The following is a 20,926-nucleotide window of genomic DNA, read 5'->3' on the forward strand; positions in this document are numbered from 1 at the left end:
TCGAAACAAATGAAACAGTACAATGTAATGTTCCGACACGTTGTTTCGAAACAGTGAAACAGTTTGTGTTTTGTATTCTAATAAAGCTACACATTTTATCATCTTGAATGTCTACTGTGTAAGTATGTCCATATAAACACAAATGAGGTGCGAGAGCGCTAATCATGTCGCAGAAAGTATGAAACTATCACTTAGGCGTCTTGGCAGTTTCGTATTTCCTGCAGCAAATGCGCTGCTTTTGTGTCGCGTGACTTTCATACTTTTCAGTTGGCTGAGGACAGCCATAGCTGAAGACAGAAGAACCACCACGAACGGAACTGGAGGTGGGAGCAAACTGCAGAAACACACATTCCGTTAGTATGGGTACTATACCCATCCTGCTAATTTCCATCTACACAAAGGGAATCATTGTGGATAATAGGCACAGTGACTATAGACTCACAAATAACGCCAAATAATTCGAATAAATAACAAAATATAACAGAAATTTTTTTGTCTTTCAAGGTGTTTCGAAACGTTACTATAAATTCACCATGCTTCCCAGCCCTTCCCGTACACCATTACACTATCAGTGATTTGTCAAACAGATTGCTTGCAATTATACCTACATCAAATATATGTATATGTCTAATAACTGTCACTCTACGCCTTTTTTTATTCAAAATGTTGTAGGCTTACTTGCGTTTCTTAATATGATTACTGTACATGAACAGAGAAGCGTATGTTATAAAAAAAGTGTAATTTAACTGAATGATTTTCACATATTTATTATTTTGAATGTGAATAGTATGTGTTGTTTTATTGTTTGGTTAGTGTTTATAAAGCAGATGTTACGCCATTTCGAAACAGGACAGTCAGCTAGAAACGAAGCCTTATTTTCGGATATCTTAAGCTTCATGCTATTGTTTGTCAAAAAGATTTCGACACTCTTGAAAGAGGTTCATGAAGTGGTATGTTGTGTTTCGGTACCTGTGCCGAGCCCGAATCTCGTCCGACACAGAGTGGAATGAAACATCACTGTTTCGATACAATTAGTCCATTCCAGGCACAGGTGGACTGATACAGCCTTATTTTGAAACAACGATACAGTTTCCGTGTCTGGCTTGAGATCGAATCTGGTCTGAGACGGGGGCGGAATGAAACACCACTGTTTCGAAGCAGTGAACGACAACCGTTCCGAAACACTGAAACAGTTCCATGTATCGATACACTGTATCGAAACATAGAAACAGTGGCCAAGTCTAGTTCAAATGGCTCTGAGCGCTATGGGACTTAACACCTGAGGTCATCAGTTCCCTAGAACTTAGAACTACTTAAACCTAACTAACCTGAGGACATCACACACATCCACGCCCGAGGCAGGATTCGATCCTTCGACCGTAGCGGTCGCTCGTTTCCAGACTGTAGCGGAGAGTGTGACCCAGAAACCATCAAACATTATAAAAACTACTGTGTTATATTAAGAAAAGTTATTAAAAAATCCAGAAGTATGTGTATCATGTCTGAAATCAGCAACTCTGATAGTAAAATTCAAACAATTTGGAATATTATTAAAAGAGAAACTTGTCAACCAAGAGCACAGGAAGACAGTATTACCATCAAATTGAATGAAAATTTTACGAACAAAAAGTCAGAAGTTGAAAATATTTTTAATAATCATTTTCTAAATGTTGTGGATATAGTAGGATCCAAGTGTTCATTAGAAGATGCTAGGCTTTTAATGGAAGAGGCCACACCTATGCAATTTGATACAATTGAAATCTCACCCACTTCTCCCTCTGAAATTAGGAAAATAATAAACTTGCTTAAAAGCAAATACTCACATGGAATTGATGGCATTTCCAGCAAAATACTAAAAGCTTGTTTTCAATAGATAAGTAAGGTTCTCAGCCACCTGTGTAATAGCCTTCTGGAACAGGGCATTTTCCCTGGTGGACTGAAATATTCTATCGTTATACCTTTGCATAAAAAGGGGATAGATCCGATGTCAACAATTACCGTCCAATCTCCCTTCTAACAGCTTTATCCAAAATTTTTGAGAAAGTAATGTATTCAAGAGTAGCTTCACATATCTGTAACAATGAAGTACTAACAAAATGTCAGTTTGGTTTCCAGAAAGGTTTTTCAACAGAAAATGCCATATATGCTTTCACCAATCAAATTTTGAATGATCTGAATAACCGAACACCACCCATTGGGATTTTTTGTGATCTCTCAAAGGCTTTTGATTGTGTAAATCACGAAATACTGCTAGATAAGCTCAAGTATTGTGGCATGAGTGGGACAGTGCACAAATGGTTTAATTCGTACCTAACTGGAAGAGTGCAGAAAGTTGAAATAAGTAGTTCTCATAATATGCAAAGATCAGCACATTCCTCAAACTGGGGAACTATCAAGAATGGGGTTCCACAAGGGTCAGTCTTGGGTCCTTTGTTGTTCTTAATATATATTAATGACTTGCCATTCTATATTCATGAAGAGGCAAAGTTACACCCCTGGAAATGGAAAAAAGAACACAATGACACCGGTGTGTCAGACCCACCATACTTGCTCCGGACACTGCGAGAGGTCTGTACAAGCAATGATCACACGCACGGCATGGCGGACACACCAGGAACCGTGGTGTTGGCCGTCGAATGGCGCTAGCTGCGCAGCATTTGTGCACCGCCGCCGTCAGTGTCAGCCAGTTTGCCGTGGCATACGGAGCTCCATCGCAGTCTTTAACACTGGTAGCATGCCGCGACAGCGTGTACGTGAACCGTATGTGCAGTTGACAGACTTTGAGCGAGGGCGTATAGTGGGCATGCGGAAGGCCGGGTGGACGTACCACCGAATTGCTCAACGCATGGGGCGTGAGGTCTCCACAGTACATCAATGTTGTCGCCAGTGGTCGGCGGAAGGTGCACGTGCCCGTCGACCTGGGACCGGACCGCAGCGACGCACGGATGCACGCCAAGACCGTAGGATCCTACGCAGTGCCGTAGGGGACCGCACCGCCACTTCCCAGCAAATTAGGGACACTGTTGCTCCTGGGGTATCAGCGAGGACCATTCGCAACCATCTCCATGAAGCTGGGCTACGGTCCCGCACACCGTTAGGCCGTCTTCCGCTCACGCCCCAACATCGTGCAGCCCGCCTCCAGTGGTGTCGCGACAGGCGTGAATGGAGGGACGAATGGAGACGTGTCGTCTTCAACGATGAGAGTCGCTTCTGCCCTGGTGCCAATGATGGTCGTATGCGTGTTTGGCGCCGTGCAGGTGAGCGCCACAATCAGGATTGCATACGACCGAGGCACACAGGGCCAATACCCGGCATCATGGTGTGGGGAGCGATCTCCTACACTGGCCGTACACCACTGGTGATCGTCGAGGGGACACTGGATAGTGCACGGTACATCCAAACCGTCATCGAACCCAATGTTCTACCATTCCTAGACCGGCAAGGGAACTTGCTGTTCCAACAGGACAATGCACGTCCGCATGTATCCCGTGCCACCCAACGTGCTCTAGAAGGTGTAAGTCAACTACCCTGGCCAGCAAGATCTCCGGATCTGTCCCCCATTGAGCATGTTTGGCACTGGATGAAGCGTCGTCTCACGCGGTCTGCACGTCCAGCACGAACGCTGGTCCAACTGAGGCGCCAGGTGGAAATGGCATGGCAAGCCGTTCCACAGGACTACATCCAGCATCTCTACGATCGTCTCCATGGGAGAATAGCAGGCCGCATTGCTGCGAGAGGTGGATATACACTGTACTAGTGCCGACATTGTGCATGCTCTGTTGCCTGTGTCTATGTGCCTGTGGTTCTGTCAGTGTGATCATGTGATGTATCTGACCCCAGGAATGTGTCAATAAAGTTTCCCCTTCCTGGGACAATGAATTAACGGTGTTCTTATTTCAATTTCCAGGAGTGTAGTATGACTTTAGGTCAGGGCTGGCAGTGATTGAGTTAAATCTGATGACAGAACGTTACGTGGCGGTCATAATGTGTTACCTCTTATTTTTCCGTCAGTACACTGCTCGTCCACATATGAACTGTCGGTGCAATGTTGAGGTACTCCCATGGACAGTAGAATACTCAGATCTGTTTCTGATAGGACATGTTTGACCCCGCCTCGGATGTCAGTTATGACCCAGTGTCAGTATCAAGGTCCAGCTACAACAGTTGTGTGCCAAATAGCGTCAGAAGACAAAACAGCTTCATTTCACCCTTCCCCGCCAAACCAGTGGATGCATCCATGCCACAGCGTTTGCAGTCCGATTACTAGTCTCATATTTCCAAGTTCTCTGTGAATTTGACTCGACATTGCAATTCCTGAAATAATATCACTTACCCTCTGAACCCGTGAAATTTAGTTTCGTTTCCTCCATTGTTTCTGGGTGCTCCTTTCTCTCCTTTTCTTCAGCCAGTGTATTGTAGACGGTTTTCACTACTCACTCTTCTTTTGGGAAGCCTGGTAAAATTTAAGAATAACGAGATCCATAGCCGCGGAAACATGGCGATTTGTGGCACTTCTCTCGTGAAGGAGTGGATCTGGATGCAGAGGCGCTGTGTGAACTCACCAGAATGCTGTAAGCCGTGGCGGCGCAGGCGATGGTGGCGCCGTCTCCAGCCACCCAGCCCGTCGGCTCCAGGTACTTCTCAAGGAGTCTCAGGGCTTCGTATAGGGCTGTCTTCTTATCTGGCTCTACTTCGTTTTTACCCAGGAAGAGCAGTGGAAACTGTGAAGAAGACAATGTCTCCGTCAGTGTATAATGTATGCTATACAACACCGATACAAGAGAGCCACACTAAGTAAATGTTTGTCGTAGCGTATTAATACACGTCGTTTTCCCGACACTTAGCTGTGTTGATACACAATGATAAAATTTATCGAAGTCGATACAGAGACAGTTTACCACAGACGTGTGACTGTGCTCCACTCATAGATAAAAATTTCAGATACGCGCAAAACAACATGCACATATCCCATGATGTCATTAGATCGCTGGGAAAGCCTGAAGATTTACAACATGCACATATGTTTCGAACAATGAAATCACGAAAGCAGATTTATGTGGAATAAAGAGATCTGTTTTAAATACAACTTACTCAATGTATACACCTTGATTAGAAGTGTTTATACACTCCTGGAAATTGAAATAAGAACGCCGTGAATTCATTGTCCCAGGAAGAAGAAACTTTATTGACACATTCCTGGGGTCAGATACATCACATAATCACACTGACAGAACCACAGGCACATAGACACAGGCAACAGAGCATGAATAATGTCGGCACTAGTACAGTGTATATCCACCTTTCGCAGCAATGCAGGCTGCCATTCCCCCATGGAGACGATCGTAGAGATGCTGGATGTAGTCCTGTGGAACGGCTTGCCATGCCATTTCCACCTGGCGCCTCAGTTGGACCAGCGTTCGTGCTGGACGTGCAGACCGCGTGAGACGACGCTTCATCCAGTCCCAAACATGCTTAATGGGGGACAGTTCCGGAGATCTTGCTGGCCAGGGTAGTTGACTTACACCTTCTAGAGCACGTTGGGTGCCACGGGATACATGCGGACGTGCATTGTCCTGTTGGAACAGCAAGTTCCGTTGCCGGTCTAGGAATGGTAGAACGATGGGTTCGATGACGGTTTGGATGTACCGTGCACTATTCAGTGTCCCCTCGACGATCACCAGTGGTGTACGGCCAGTGTAGGAGATCGCTCCCCACACCATGATGCCGGGTGTTGGCCCTGTGTGCCTCAGTCGTATGCAGTCCTGATTGTGGCGCTCACCTGCACGGCGCCAAACACGCATACGACCATCATTGGCACCAAGGCAGAAGCGACTCTCATCGCTGAAGACGACACGTCTCCATTCGTCCCTCCATTCACGCCTGTCGCGACACCACTGGAGGCGGGCTGCACGATGTTGGGGCGTGAGCGGAAGACGGCCTAACGGTGTGCGGGACCGTAGCCCAGCTTCATGGAGACGGTTGCGAATGGTCCTCGCCGATACCCCAGGAGCAACAGTGTCCCTAATTTGCTGGGAAGTGGCGGTGCGGTCCCCTACGGCACTGCGTAGGATCCTACGGTCTTGGCGTGCATCCGTGCGTCGCTGCGGTCCGGTCCCAGGTCGACGGGCACGTGCACCTTCCGCCGACCACTGGCGACAACATCGATGTACTGTGGAGACCTCACGCCCCACGTGTTGAGCAATTCGGCGGTACGTCCACCCGGCCTCCCGCATGCCCACTATACGCCCTCGCTCAAAGTCCGTCAACTGCACATACGGTTCACGTCCACGCTGTCGCGGCATGCTACCAGTGTTAAAGACCGCGATGGAGCTCCGTATGCCACGGCAAACTGGCTGACACTGACGGCGGCGGTGCACAAATGCTGCGCAGCTAGCGCCATTCGACGGCCAACACCGCGGTTCCTGGTGTGTCCGCTGTACCATACGTGTGATCATTGCTTGTACAGCCCTCTCGCAGTGTCCGGAGCAAGTATGGTGGGTCTGACACACCGGTGTCAATGTGTTCTTTTTTCCATTTCCAGGAGTGTATGAGGATATCTACTGGGCTGGCAGGCTTGGCGCCACATGTGTTGAAGTGCTGGACAAGTGTCAACAGGTTGAGTTTATTGATAAAATGTTTGGACATGGAATGTATTAAGATACGGCTACAGCAGCGATTGCCACTGAGTACAAGAGTAATGTATGTGAGATAGCTAATAAGTTCTGAAAATTTTCTGTGACTATTTTGAAAAGGGAGTCTAATTATGCAAGCTGCAAGAAACATTTGTTCCTCACACGCAAGGTGGGCAAACAGCTTCTTCTGTGGCAAAGAAGAAGATACTCGGGACCTTAGCCTTTCGCGGGCAAGTGCTCTACCAACTGAGCTTCCCCAGCACGACTCACGCCCTGTCCTCACAGCTTTACTTCTGCCAGTGCCTCGTCTCCTACCTTCCAAACTTTACAAAAGCTCTCCTGCGAACCCTGCAGAACTAGCACTCCTGAAAGAAAGGATACTGCGGAAACATGGCTTAGCCACAGCCTGGGTGATGTTTCCAGAACGAGATTTTCACTCTGCAGTGGAGTGTGTGCTGATATGAAACTTCCTGGCACACAGTTTTAATCTGCCAGGAAGTTTCATACCAGCGAACACTCCACTGCAGAGTGAAAATCTCATTCTGGAAGAAGAAGATACTTAATACATCGTGCATGGTTGCAACAAATGATAATCATGAATCAGTAATATCATGTCTGCGCTCTTTTACTCGAATTTCCAGCTAGCAACATGCTACCATCATACATTTCAGAGTCCTAAAAGATTATGGAGTAATGTATAACCATGTAAGGGAAACGGAAATGAACATCTGGTGTAGAATTAGTCTAATCTTATCCTCGCGATCCCTACAGGAACGATATGTGTGGGGTTGTAGTACATTCATAGCATCATCATTTAAAGCCGGTTCTGGAAATGAGTCTGTCTTCATGTCTATGCCGGTTCAGTTTATTCAGCAACTTCGTAGTGCTCTACTGTGGGTGAAAAGCCTGTGACCATTCGTGCTGCACTTTGTATACTTTCAATATCCCCTGTTGGTTCTATTTGGTACGTGTCCCACACACTTGAGCATTATTCTAGGATGGGTCACCTGAATGATTTGTAAGCAATCTCCTTTGTGCACCGATTGCACTTTCCTACGTTTCTGCCTCCTGCTTTACCTACGACTGAGGCTATATGATCGTACCATTTTACATCACTACAAATTGATAGCTCCAAATATTTGCATGAGTTGGCCGATTCCAGCTGAAGCTTGTTTCTGTTGTAGGATACTATGTTTATTCGTTCAGTGAAGCGCGCAGTTGTATGTTTCTGAACACTTAAAGCGAGTTGCCAATCTTAGTACCGGTGTGAAAACTTATCAATATCTGACCGAATACTTGTGCAGCTCTTTTGATATTACATTTCATTGTAGAAAACTTCATCATTTGCGTGAAGACTGAGGTTACTATTAATATCGTGCACAAGGTTAATGTAGAACATGGACAGCAGGGGACACAATATACTATCCTGGAGCACACACGAAGTTACTTTTACTCTGCATCTCTGATAACATGCTTCGTCCTCTCTACCAAAAATGCTAACCCCAGTCTGAAATTCCGTTCGATACCTCTTACGACGGTGCTTTCGATAAGTAAGCGTAGGTGTGGTACAGAGTCAAATGATTTTCGGAAGTCAAGATATACTGCGTCTACCAGACTGCCTCAGTCCATGGCTTTCAGCTTGACGTGTAAATGGAGGGTTGGTTGCTGAGACATGTGGGCTCCTATTGAACTTATTTCCAGACGTTAGTCGTTATCTTTGACAGAGGCACACTAGGGTGGAGTAGAGGGCACGGAGAGTGGAAGAGGGTGCATGCGGGCAGTGATCAGACCGGCGAGAGGCAGTGGTGGAGTGATGGTTCAGCCAGGCACCAGGAAGTCAGCACCAGCACCGAGTGCAAGCGCGGCGAGACGGGACCACTTTTGTGACGTGGCTATGGGAGTGGGTTTCAGGCGCCTGGCCACCTGGGATAGTAAACCAGCTCACCTGCAGGTTCTGGGATGTACTGTGTGGCCCTCGTCAGTGGAACGCCTAGCTCTGGATTTCATGCACTTTGATGTTAACTTAGACTTAGAGAAAGCTTTTGACTATGTTAACTGGAATACTCTCTTTCAAATTCTAAAGGTGGCAGGGGTAAAATACAGGGAGCGAAAGGCTATTTACAGTTTGTACAGAAACCAGATGGCAGTTATAAGAGTCGAGGGGCATGAAAGGGAAGCAGTGGTTGGGAAAGGAGTAAGACAGGGTTGTAGCCTCTCCCCGATGTTATTCAATCTGTATATTGAGCAAGCAGTAAAGGAAACAAAAGAAAAATTCGGAGTAGGTATTAAAATTCATGGAGAAGAAGTAAAAACTTTGAGGTTCGCCGATGACATTGTAATTCTGTCAGAGACAGCAAAGGACTTGGAAGAGCAGTTGAACGGAATGGACAGTGTCTTGAAAGGGGGATATAAGATGAACATCAACAAAAGCAAAACGAGGATAATGGAATGTAGTCAAATTAAGTCGGGTGATGCTGAGGGAATTAGATTAGGAAATGAGACACTTAAAGTAGTAAAGGAGTTTTGCTATTTAGGGAGTAAAATAACCGATGATGGTCGAAGTAGAGAGGATATAAAATGTAGACTGGCAATGGCAAGGAAAGCGTTTCTCAAGAAGAGGAATTTGTTGACATCGAGAATAGATTTAAGTGTCAGGAAGTCGTTTCTGAATGTATTTGTATGGAGTGTAGCCATGTATGGAAGTGAAACATGGACGATAACTAGTTTGGACAAGAAGAGAATAGAAGCTTTCGAAATGTGGTGCTACAGAAGAATGCTGAAGATAAGGTGGGTAGATCACGTAACTAATGAGGAGGTATTGAATAGGATTGGGGAGAAGAGAAATTTGTGGCACAACTTGACTAGAAGAAGGGATCGGTTGGTAGAACATGTTTTGAGGCATCAAGGGATCACAAATTTAGCATTGGAGGGCAGTGTGGAGGGTAAAAATCGTAGAGTGAGACCAAGAGATGAATGCACTAAGCAGATTCAGAAGGATGTAGGTTGCAGTAGATACTGGGAGATGAAGAAGCTTGCGCAGGATAGAGTAGCATGGAGAGCTGCATCAAACCAGTCTCAGGACTGAAGACCACAACAACAACAATGATGTTAACTGTCTGTACCGGGAATGTGCACGTACTAATCGACACGGCAACATGTCAGGACTAAAACTGATCTTCGTGTAAGGAAGAGCTGCAGTTTTTATGTGGTTTACCAGCATGTGACTCATTTGTAAATTGACTGTAGAACTGAATAACCTGCTCTCTTGCATTATAAGAAACATGATAAATTTAAATGGTAACTGATTCCGCTGGTGTCTGTATTATGTCGTAAGTTATCAGTTAGGGGGAATGTAACGCAATGCATACGCATGACAGTCTTTATGTGTCCGGTATTCTATAAGTAACTTTTGAACGTGAGTTGACACCAAGCTGTTGAGCAAACTTTCTTAGCGTCTGTGTTCTGGTTGCATTGTGATTAATGAGAGTAGTTAAAATATATTCTCTTAGAGCATTTTGGAGAGCAAAGCTGTTCTATTCTTCGGTTATCGTAATCTTGAGAATTATGTGACTTCCTAATATTGGCCAAATTGATTAGAACACCTTTATAGCGTAGAAAAGTTTGTGTTTGTTAAGTTTTAAAGCTGCTGTGAAGTCTGAATGAGATTTTGGAATCATTGCAGTGCATTCTGCTGTGGGTTTAATACCCGTTCCATTAAACAGTTTGATTCACAAACAGTAGTTGTCACTGAAGGGCTGTTATACGGCATTTTCCGTTCAATTGTAGTTGACCAAGTCTGTATAAATTTTACTGCATAGCTGGTCGTTACCAACCTGAATATCTTGTCAGTATTAAACCTCAAGAAGGTACCTGTTTTTAGGTTAACCTTTTTTTAATTGTATTTATTATGATCAGTGTTGTTTAAAGTAGAGATCTTCTGGAACCATATTGTAATGTTCTTAAAGAAACTGAATTTAAAAAATAATTCAAGGTTTAAATTACACTGACGGAAAAATTGCAACACCAAAAAATAATTAATATACAACATTTCTCTAGGTAACATATTTATGCAATTAACATTGCAACATCACAGGTCAATGTAAGTGCGAGATGAGCCATTGCAAATGTGAAATGCTGGTCCATTAATAACCGATGTAACCGCCAGAATGTTGAATGCATTGTGTTGCACAGGTGCAGAACTTCAGATTGCAGGATGGAGTTCCACGTCTGTTGCACTTGGTCAGTCAATGTAGGAACGGTATCAACAAACACTGAATTTGTAGTTCGATGATGTCCAATACGTGGTCGAATGGACGGATCTGGTGATCGAGTAAGCCACGACAAAATGTCGACACTCTGTAGAGCATGTTGGGTTACAACAGTGGTTTGTGGACAGACGTTATTCTGCTGGAAAATGTCTCCTGGAATGCTCTCCATGAATGGCAGCACAACAGATCGAATCACCAGACTGAAGTACAGTTTTGCAGTCGGGTTGCGTGGGATAATCACGAGAATGCTCCTGCGACATTGCAAATCAGCTCATAACTCAGAGCTTAGGTTCAGTTTGTCTAGCACATAGACAGATTGTGCAGGTCTTCACCTGGCCTTTTTCTAACCAACACACGGCCATTAATGGCGCTGAGGCAAAATCAGCTTTCATCAGAAAACACAACAGATCTCCATTCTGCCCTCCAGTGAGCTCTCGCTTAACACCACTGATGTCGCAAATGGTGGTGGTTTGGGGTCAGTGGAGTGCACGCTACAGGGCGCTTGCTGTCGAAGTAACCGATTTCTAACAGTTCGTTGTGTCACTGTGGTGCCAACTGTTGCTCGAACTGCTGCAGGTGCAGTTACGATGCCACACAGCCATACGCCGAACACGATGGTCTTCCCTCTCTGGTCTTCTTGCGACCACACGTTGTCGTGACGACCGCTGCCAGCAGTCATGCACAGTGGCTACATCCCTGCCCTGTCTCTCTGCAGTATCGCAGAAGGAACATCCAGTTTCTCGTAGCCGTACAACACGACGTTGGTCAAACTCAGTGAGGTGCTGATAATGTGTTGATAATAGCGTCTCTGACGCCTTTAAGGGATTCTTGACTAACATCAGCTCACCACGTCCTGTCTCAAAGGTAACTAACGCTCACAACCGTTTCAACGTGTATTTAAAGCAAACCTAATTTCCTTCCTCGGCTGGCCGTTGTGGCCGAGCGTTTCTAGGCGCTTCAGTCCGGAACCACGCGGCTGCTACCGTAGCGGGTTCAAATCCTGCCTCGGGCATGGATGTGTGTGATGTCCTTAGGTTAGTTAGGTTTAAGTAGTTGTAAGTCTAGTGGACTGATGACCTCAGATGTTCAGTCCCATAGTGCTTAGAGTCATTTGAACCATTTTTTGCTTCCTCGTAGTAGCACTAGTAGCGGCACTTTGTGCGACTGCCGCGGAATCTGAATAGACGTCATCTTTGAGCTGTAGAAACACACCCACCAACTTTCGTTTGTGTCGTGCAACTCCTCCTTGTTGTTGCGATTTTTTTACGTCGTTGTATTTATGGCCGTTAATGCCAATCCAAGCCCAGTACCCAGAATATTTTAATATTTACATGCTTTTTCTACGATGCCATGGTTTAAGATTTTAAAATGTTTTAGCTTTCTGCTTCAAAAAATTTTTGCTGGTGCGCTGTTTAAGTTTGAAACGTAATCTTAGTTGTTAGTCTGTTGTGGTGATTTGAATGTAACTGCCCTTCTACCCACGCCTTTGGGTCCTGTTGGGCGATCTGTTATGGCCATTGAATCCGCTAGGTTGTAACTGTCTGCGATGACGCCTATTTAAAGATACTTGTTCTATATTTGATTTTGTATTCTTTTGGAAAAAGTTTACAAACAAGAAAACTGGAAATTTGTGGTAAATTCCTATGGGAACAAACTGCTCAGGTCATCGATCCCTAGACTTACACACTACTTAATCTAACTTGAGCTAAGGACAACACACACACACACACACCCATGCCCGAGGTAGGACGCGAACCTCCGACGGGGGGAGCCGCACGGCTGCAATCAAGATCTAAATAATTTCATTATAAGTAGTGTGTAATGTAACCTTTGAAAATAAATGTTTATTGAACTTTGTTATTTAATTGTGAATGGTGTTTGAAATATTACCTCCGTTTACTTGTGGCCTGACCCTCCCACCGGACAGCTAATTACGTTGACGCCGAAGTGGCGTACCAATTCGGTTGGGTTTCACGTGACCGATATTTTTGTAATCCTTGCTAATTCTTATGGTGAAGATCATTATATTCGAGCACACGTCCATGACATAACCAAACATTCAATGTCATGTTTTCCTCCTATTTTTCAGAATCAACAACCTGAAGCTCTCCCAGTGGAAAATAGCACCACCTGTTTGACGAAAGAGTTGGTATCGTATATTCTGGATTAATCTGAAACAAAAAGTCATTCAGTGCTCTGGTTTGTCATACTCGGCGGTTTTTACAGATTTCAAAAGAAAGGTGAATGAGCATAGAGAATATGAATCAGCGCCACTACTCGATTACGCCATTACCCTTCCGACTGAAAGTAGGAAAAAATAGTATATGTTCAGGATACTCAACAGTCTAGTCAAGGACGTACAAATTAAATACGTACTAATGAAGAATGGTGTAAACCATAATAGCAACATTTTAGCGATCAAATTGAAGGAGAAATTCGCTGGTGTCAAAAATCAGGCTAGATTTGCACAAAACGTTCCTCAAATTCTAGGTTTGGAACAAAAAAATGTTTTTGATAACAAAAAACAGCAGCACAACTGTAGGACAAGGAACTTGTAGCATTCAAAATGTCGCACTATAGGAAGATGTAAAAATTAAGTGAACAGATTAACTACTAAACAAACAAGGGATACAAACTATTATCCGTTGGATCTTTGTCTGTGGTGTCATATTTTAAATTTTAAACATAGCTTGAGTGAACAACATATAATGTCTCAACTCAGTGTAATGTGTTTTCACTATATGCTACATGTAGACAAATCTAAAATATTTGACACCCAGTAATCGTCCTTAGTATATGTAAATATCTTTGAGACAGCAGTTCATATAAGCTACACAAGAGGATAACATAGAATAATTTTTGAGAAGAAAACTAGAAGAACTCCACTGAATATAGTACGCAGTGCTGAAACATGTATGGATGATTACAAAACTATAAAACGATGTCCAGCCAAACTAGAGAGGATATAAAATGTAGACTGGCTAGACAAAGAAAATCAATTCAGGAAAAGAGCAAATGTTAATATTGAACATAAATGTAAATGTTAATAAGTCCTTTCTGAAGGACTGTGCGTGGAGGGTAGCTTTGTACTAAGGTGAAACATTGACAATAAACAGTTGACAAAAGAAGAGTGTAAAAGTTTTGCAGTGAAGCGCTACAGATGAATTGTAACGATTAGATGGTTAGATATGATGACTGATGAGGACATACTGAAGCGAGTTAGGGGAAAACAGAAATCTGTATCACAGGTTCACTAAAAGAAGGGATGGATTGATACGAAACATCCTGTGGCATCAATAATTCTCAGATTAGCAACAGAGGCAAGTGTGGGGATTAAGAACTGTAGAGGGAGAAGGGAGACCAAGGCTTGAAAACTGTTATGCAGGTTTAACTGGGTGTGGGTTGCAGTAGTTATGTAGAGCTGAAGAGGCTCGCACAGAACACGTGGAGAGCTGCAACAAACCATTCTACACTCCTGGAAATGGAAAAAAATACACATTGACACCGGTGTGTCAGACCCACCATACTTGCTCCGGACACTGCGAGAGGGCTGTACAAGCAATGATCACAAACACGGCACAGCGGACACACCAGGAACCGCGGTGTTGGCCGTCGAATGGCGCTAGCTGCGCAGCATTTGTGCACCGCCGCCGTCAGTGTCAGCCAGTTTGCCGTGGCATACGGAGCTCCATCGCAGTCTTTAACACTGGTAGCATGCCGCGACAGCGTGGACGTGAACCGTATGTGCAGTTGACGGACTTTGTAGCGAGGGCGTATAGTGGGCATGCGGGAGGCCGGGTGGACGTACCGCCGAATTGCTCAACACGTGGGGCGTGAGGTCTCCACAGTACATCGATGTTGTCGCCAGTGGTCGGCGGAAGGTGCACGTGCCCGTCGACCTGGGACCGGACCGCAGCGACGCACGGATGCACGCCAAGACCGTAGGATCCTACGCAGTGCCATAGGGGACCGCACCGCCACTTCCCAGCAAATTAGGAACACTGTTGCTCCTGGGGTATCGGCGAGGACCATTCGCAACCGTCTCCATGAAGCTGGGCTACGGTCCCGCACACCGTTAGGCCGTCTTCCGCTCACGCCCCAACATCGTGCAGCCCGCCTCCAGTGGTGTCGCGACAGGCGTGAATGGAGGGACGAATGGAGATGTGTCGTCTTCAGCGATGAGAGTCGCTTCTGCCTTGGTGCCAATGATGGTCGTATGCTTGTTTGGCGCCGTGCAGGTGAGCGCCACAATCAGGACTGCATACGACCGAGGCACACAGGGCCAACACCCGGCATCATGGTGTGGGGAGTGATCTCCTACACTGGCCGTACACCACTGGTGATCGTCGAGGGGACACTGAATAGTGCACGGTACATCCAAACCGTCATCGAACCCATCGTTCTACCATTCCTAGACCGGCAAGGGAACTTGCTGTTCCAACAGGACAATGCACATCCGCATGTATCCCGTGCCACCCAACGTGCTCTAGAAGTTGTAAGTCAACTACCCTGTCCAGCAAGATCTCCGGATCTGTCCCCCATTGAGCATGTTTGGGACTGGATGAAGCGTCGTCTCACGCGGTCTGCACGTCCAGCATGAACGCTGGTCCAACTGAGGCGCCAGGTGGAAATGGCATGGCAAGCCATTCCACAGGACTACATCCAGCATCTCTACGATCGTCTCCATGGGAGAATAGCAGGCTGCATTGCTGCGAAAGGTGGATATACACTGTACTAGTGCCGACATTGTGCATGCTCTGTTGCCTGTGTCTATGTGCCTGTGGTTCTGTCAGTGTGATCATGTGATGTATCTGACCCCAGGAATGTGTCAATAAAGTTTCCCCTTCCTGGGACAATGAATTCACGGTGTTCTTATTTCAATTTCCAGGAGTGTACCACATGTGTGGTTAACGTTGAATGTTCTGGCCATGAAAATGTTAACGTCGTTTTGTCTATCCAGTATAGGAGGGCTGCTAAGAAAGTAAGGTACGATACGTCGCGAAACAGTGAAAATCCGATGAAGTTTTGCACAGATGTGTTGGGCAGTGTCTCTAGTATGCCTGTCGATCACATCAAGTCGCTCTTTTCAGTGACAGCTGATTAAAAACTAGAAGCATTCCGTGGAAGATGCAGATTCCGACATTACATGCCAAATAAGCAAAAACAAGTATGGAGTAAAGATTTTTGCAGTAGTGAATGCCAGAATGTTTTACACATTCAACATGGAGGTATATGTTGCGCAACAGCATGAAGGCCCTTACAGACAGGACAACAGACCAGTTGAACTTGTTCAGAGACTTTGCCAACCTATCCTGAATACAGGCCACAACATAACTTGCGAGAATTATTTTACAAGTTACGGGCTTGCAAACACATTGATTAAGAAGAAGACGACCATCTTTGGTACCCTGAGGAAGAACAAGAGATAAGTCCCAAGGCGATTTATTAACACTAAAATCCAACAAAAAAAGTCATCTATGTTTGGCTTTCAGAAAAATTGCACCTTAGTCTCTTATGTGCCGAAACGAAATAGAGTGGCATTACTACTGTCAACGATGCACCACAATGGAAATATTGACGAAAATACAGGGAATGATAAAAAACCAGAAATTATCACTTTCTATAACATTACTAAGGGTGGAGTTGACGTTGTAGACGGAATGAGTGCAACATACAATGTAGCTAGACACACAAGATGTCCTATGGTTGTTTTTTATCGCATCATGAACATACAGCTGCGGTAAATGCTGCTATTATTTTCAACTCAAATCAGAAAGAACAACTGAGAAGAAGAGAGTTTTTGAGGCAGCTTTAATTGCGCTTCTGCATGATCATCTTCAGCAAAGAGTAATGTCACAAACATTGCCAAGGAAGATAACTGAAAGAATTGGAGAGCTTTGCAGTGTGAAAATTTGTGAAGTGGAGTCAACTGCGGTTTCACGAAGATAGTGTGTGGACTGCAGAAGCAAAAACAGAAAAACAAGACATATTTGTAAGAACTGCAAGGAATACATTTGCCTTGAACATTCTGTTACTGTGTGCCAAGACTGTATCGACAAAATATCTGACTGAATACATCCATTGCTTTGATAACAGCTAAATTTTATGTATCTCCATTTGTGTAAATATTTTCGACCAAAATATTAAATTTATCCTTTAAATATACACTCCTGGAAATTGAAATAAGAACACCGTGAATTCATTGTCCCAGGAAGGGGAAACTTTATTGACACATTCCTGGGGTCAGATACATCACATGATCACACTGACAGAACCACAGGCACATAGACACAGGCAACAGAGCATGCACAATGTCGGCACTAGTACAGTGTATATCCACCTTTCGCAGCAATGCAGGCTGCTATTCTCCCATGGAGACGATCGTAGAGATGCTGGATGTAGTCCTCTGGAACGGCTTGCCATGCCATTTCCACCTGGTGCCTCAGTTGGACCAGCGTTCGTGCTGGACGTGCAGACCGCGTGAGACGACGCTTCATCCAGTCCCAAACATGCTCAATGGGGGACAGATCCGGAGATCTTGCTGGCCAGGGTAGTTGACTTACACCTTCTAGAGCACGTTGGGTGGCACGGGATACATGCGGACATGCATTGTCCTGTTGGAACAGCAAGTTCCCTTGCCGGTCTAGGAATGGTAGAACGATGGGTTCGATGACGGTTTGGATGTACCGTGCACTATTCAGTGTCCCCTCGACGATCACCAGTGGTGTACGGCCAGTGTAGGAGATCGCTCCCCACACCACGATGCCGGGTGTTGGCCCTGTGTGCCTCGGTCGTATGCAGTCCTGATTGTGGCGCTCACCTGCACGGCGCCAAACACGCATACGACCATCATTGGCACCAAGGCAGAAGCGACTCTCATCGCTGAAGACGACACGTCTCCATTCGTCCCTCCATTCACGCCTGTCGCGACACCACTGGAGGCGGGCTGCACGATGTTGGGGCGTGAGCGGAAGACGGCCTAACGGTGTGCGGGACCGTAGCCCAGCTTCATGGAGACGGTTGCGAATGGTCCTCGCCGATACCCCAGGAGCAACAGTGTCCGTAATTTGCTGGGAAGTGGCGGTGCGGTCCCCTACGGCACTGCGTAGGATCCTACGGTCTTGGCATGCATCCGTGCGTCGCTGCGGTCCGGTCCCAGGTCGACGAGCACGTGCACCTTCTGCCGACCACTGGCGACAACATCGATGTACTGTGGAGACCTCACGCCCCACGTGTTGAGCAATTCGGCGGTACGTCCACCCGGCCTCCCGCATGCCCACTATACGCCCTCGCTCAAAGTCCGTCAACTGCACATACGGTTCACGTCCACGCTGTCGCGGCATGCTACCAGTGTTAAAGACTGCGATGGAGCTCCGTATGCCACGGCAAACTGGCTGACACTGACGGCGGCGGTGCACAAATGCTGCGCAGCTAGCGCCATTCGACGGCCAACACCGCGGTTCCTGGTGTGTCCGCTGTGCCGTGCGTGTGATCATTGCTTGTACAGCCCTCTCGCAGTGTCCGGAGCAAGTATGGTGGGTCTGACACACCGGTGTCAGTGTGTTCTTTTTTCCATTTCCAGGAGTGTATTTACTGAACTGATTTTTAAAGATATTACTTCATTTAATAACGCTTTCCTCCATAATATACAGCTAAATGCAAAGTCAGAAAGATAGAAACTGCAAGGGTCTGTGAGACCAGCTGCGTGTACTGAAGGACGACGCCGGCTGGAGTGACCGAGCGGTTCTAACCGCTAGATTAGATTAGATTAGATTAGATTAATACTAGTTCCATGGATCATGAATACGATATTTTGTAATGATGTGGAACGAGTCAAATTTTCCAATACATGACATAATTAAGTTAGTTTAACAACATACTTAAGTTAATATAACAACTTTTTAATTTTTTTTTATATTTTTTAATTTTTTAAAATTTATATCTTAAAATTCCTCTATGGAGTAGAAGGAGTTGTCATTCAGAAATTCTTTTAATTTCTTCTTAAATACTTGTTGGTTATCTGTCAGACGTTTGATACTATTTGGTAAGTGACCAAAGACTTTAGTGCCAGTATAATTCACCCCTTTCTGTGCCAAAGTTAGATTTAATATTGAATAGTGAAGATCATCCTTTCTCCTAGTATTGTAGTTATGCACACTGCTATTACTTTTGAATTGGGTTTGGTTGTTAATAACAAATTTCATAAGAGAGTATATATACTGAGAAGCTACTGTGAATATCCCTAGATCCTTAAATAAATGTCTGCAGGATGATCTTGGGTGGACTCCAGCTATTATTCTGATTACACGCTTTTGTGCAATAAATACTTTATTCCTCAGCGATGAATTACCCCAAAATATGATGCCATATGAAAGCAACGAGTGAAAACAGGCGTAGTAAGCTAATTTACTAAGATGTTTATCACCAAAATTTGCAATGACCCTTATTGCATAAGTAGCTGAACTCAAACGTTTCAGCAGATCATCAATGTGTTTCTTCCAATTTAATCTCTTATCAATGGACACACCTAAAAATTTTGAATATTCTACCTTAGCTATATGCTTCTGATTAAGGTCTATATTTATTAATGGCGTCATACCATTCACTGTACGGAACTGTATGTACTGTGACTTATCAAAATTCAGTGAGAGTCCGTTTACAAGGAACCACTTAGTAATTTTCTGAAATACTGTATTGACAATTTCATCAGTTAATTATTGTTTGTCAGGTGTGATTACTATACTTGTATCATCAGCAAAGAGAACTACATAACTTTGCCTCTTCATGAATATAGAATGGCAAGTCATTAATATATATTAAGAACAACAAAGGACCCAAGACTGACCCTTGTGGAACCCCATTCTTGATAGTTCCCCAGTTTGAGGAATGTGCTGATCTTTGCATATTATGAGAACTACTTATTTCAACTTTCTGCACTCTTCCAGTTAGGTACGAATTAAACCATTTGTGCACTGTCCCACTCATGCCACAATACTTGAGCTTATCTAGCAGAATTTCGTGATTTACACAATCAAAAGCCTTTGAGAGATCACAAAAAATCCCAATGGGTGGTGTTCGGTTATTCAGATCATTCAAAATTTGATTGGTGAAAGCATATATGGCATTTTCTGTTGAAAAACCTTTCTGGAAACCAAACTGACATTTTGTTACTACTTCATTGTTACAGATATGTGAAGCTACTCTTGAATACATTACTTTCTCAAAAATTTTGGATAAAGCTGTTAGAAGGGAGATTGGACGGTAATTGTTGACATCAGATCTATCCCCTTTTTATGCAAAGGTATAACAATAGAATATTTCAGTCCACCAGGGAAAATGCCCTGTTCCAGAAGGCTATTACACAGGTGGCTGAGAACCTTACTTATCTATTGAAAACAAGCTTTTAGTATTTTGCTGGAAATGCCATCAATTCCATGTGAGTTTTTGCTTTTAAGCAAGTTTATTATTTTCCTAATTTCAGAGGGAGAAGTGGGTGAGATTTCAATTGTATCAAATTGCATAGGTGTGGCCTCTTCCATTAAAAGCCTAGCATCTTCTAATGAACACTTGGATCCTACTATATCCACAACATTTAGAAAATGATTATTAAAAATATTTTCAACTTCTGACTTTTTGTTCGTAAAATTTTCATTCAATTTGATGGTAATACTGTCTTCCTGTGCTCTTGGTTGACATGTTTCTCTTTTAATAATATTCCAAATTGTTTGAATTTTACTATCAGAGTTGCTGATTTCAGACATGATACACATACTTCTGGATTTTTTAATAACTTTTCTTAATATAACACAGTAGTTTTTATAATATTTGATAGTTTCTGGGTCACACTCTCCGCTACAGTCTGGAACCGAGCGACCGCTACGGTCGCAGGTTCGAATCCTCCCTCGGGCGTGGATGTGTGTGATGTCCTCAGGTTAGTTAGGTTTAAGTAGTTCTAAGCTCTAGGGAACTGATGACCTCAGGTGTTAAGTCCCATAGCGCTCAGAGCCATTTGAACTAGACTTGGCC

At 44.5% G+C, this 20,926-nt stretch overlaps 1 long non-coding RNA gene across 1 annotated transcript in view; it reads left to right on the plus strand.

Annotated features, from left to right (window-relative positions):
* Positions 1-20,926, plus strand: part of LOC126094901 (uncharacterized) — a 43,943-nt gene that overhangs the window by 20,273 nt on the left and 2,744 nt on the right. The window lies entirely within an intron of this gene.

This window comes from Schistocerca cancellata, chromosome 8, assembly GCF_023864275.1.
Source record: "Schistocerca cancellata isolate TAMUIC-IGC-003103 chromosome 8, iqSchCanc2.1, whole genome shotgun sequence".
NCBI classification, from domain to species: Eukaryota; Metazoa; Arthropoda; class Insecta; order Orthoptera; family Acrididae; genus Schistocerca; species Schistocerca cancellata.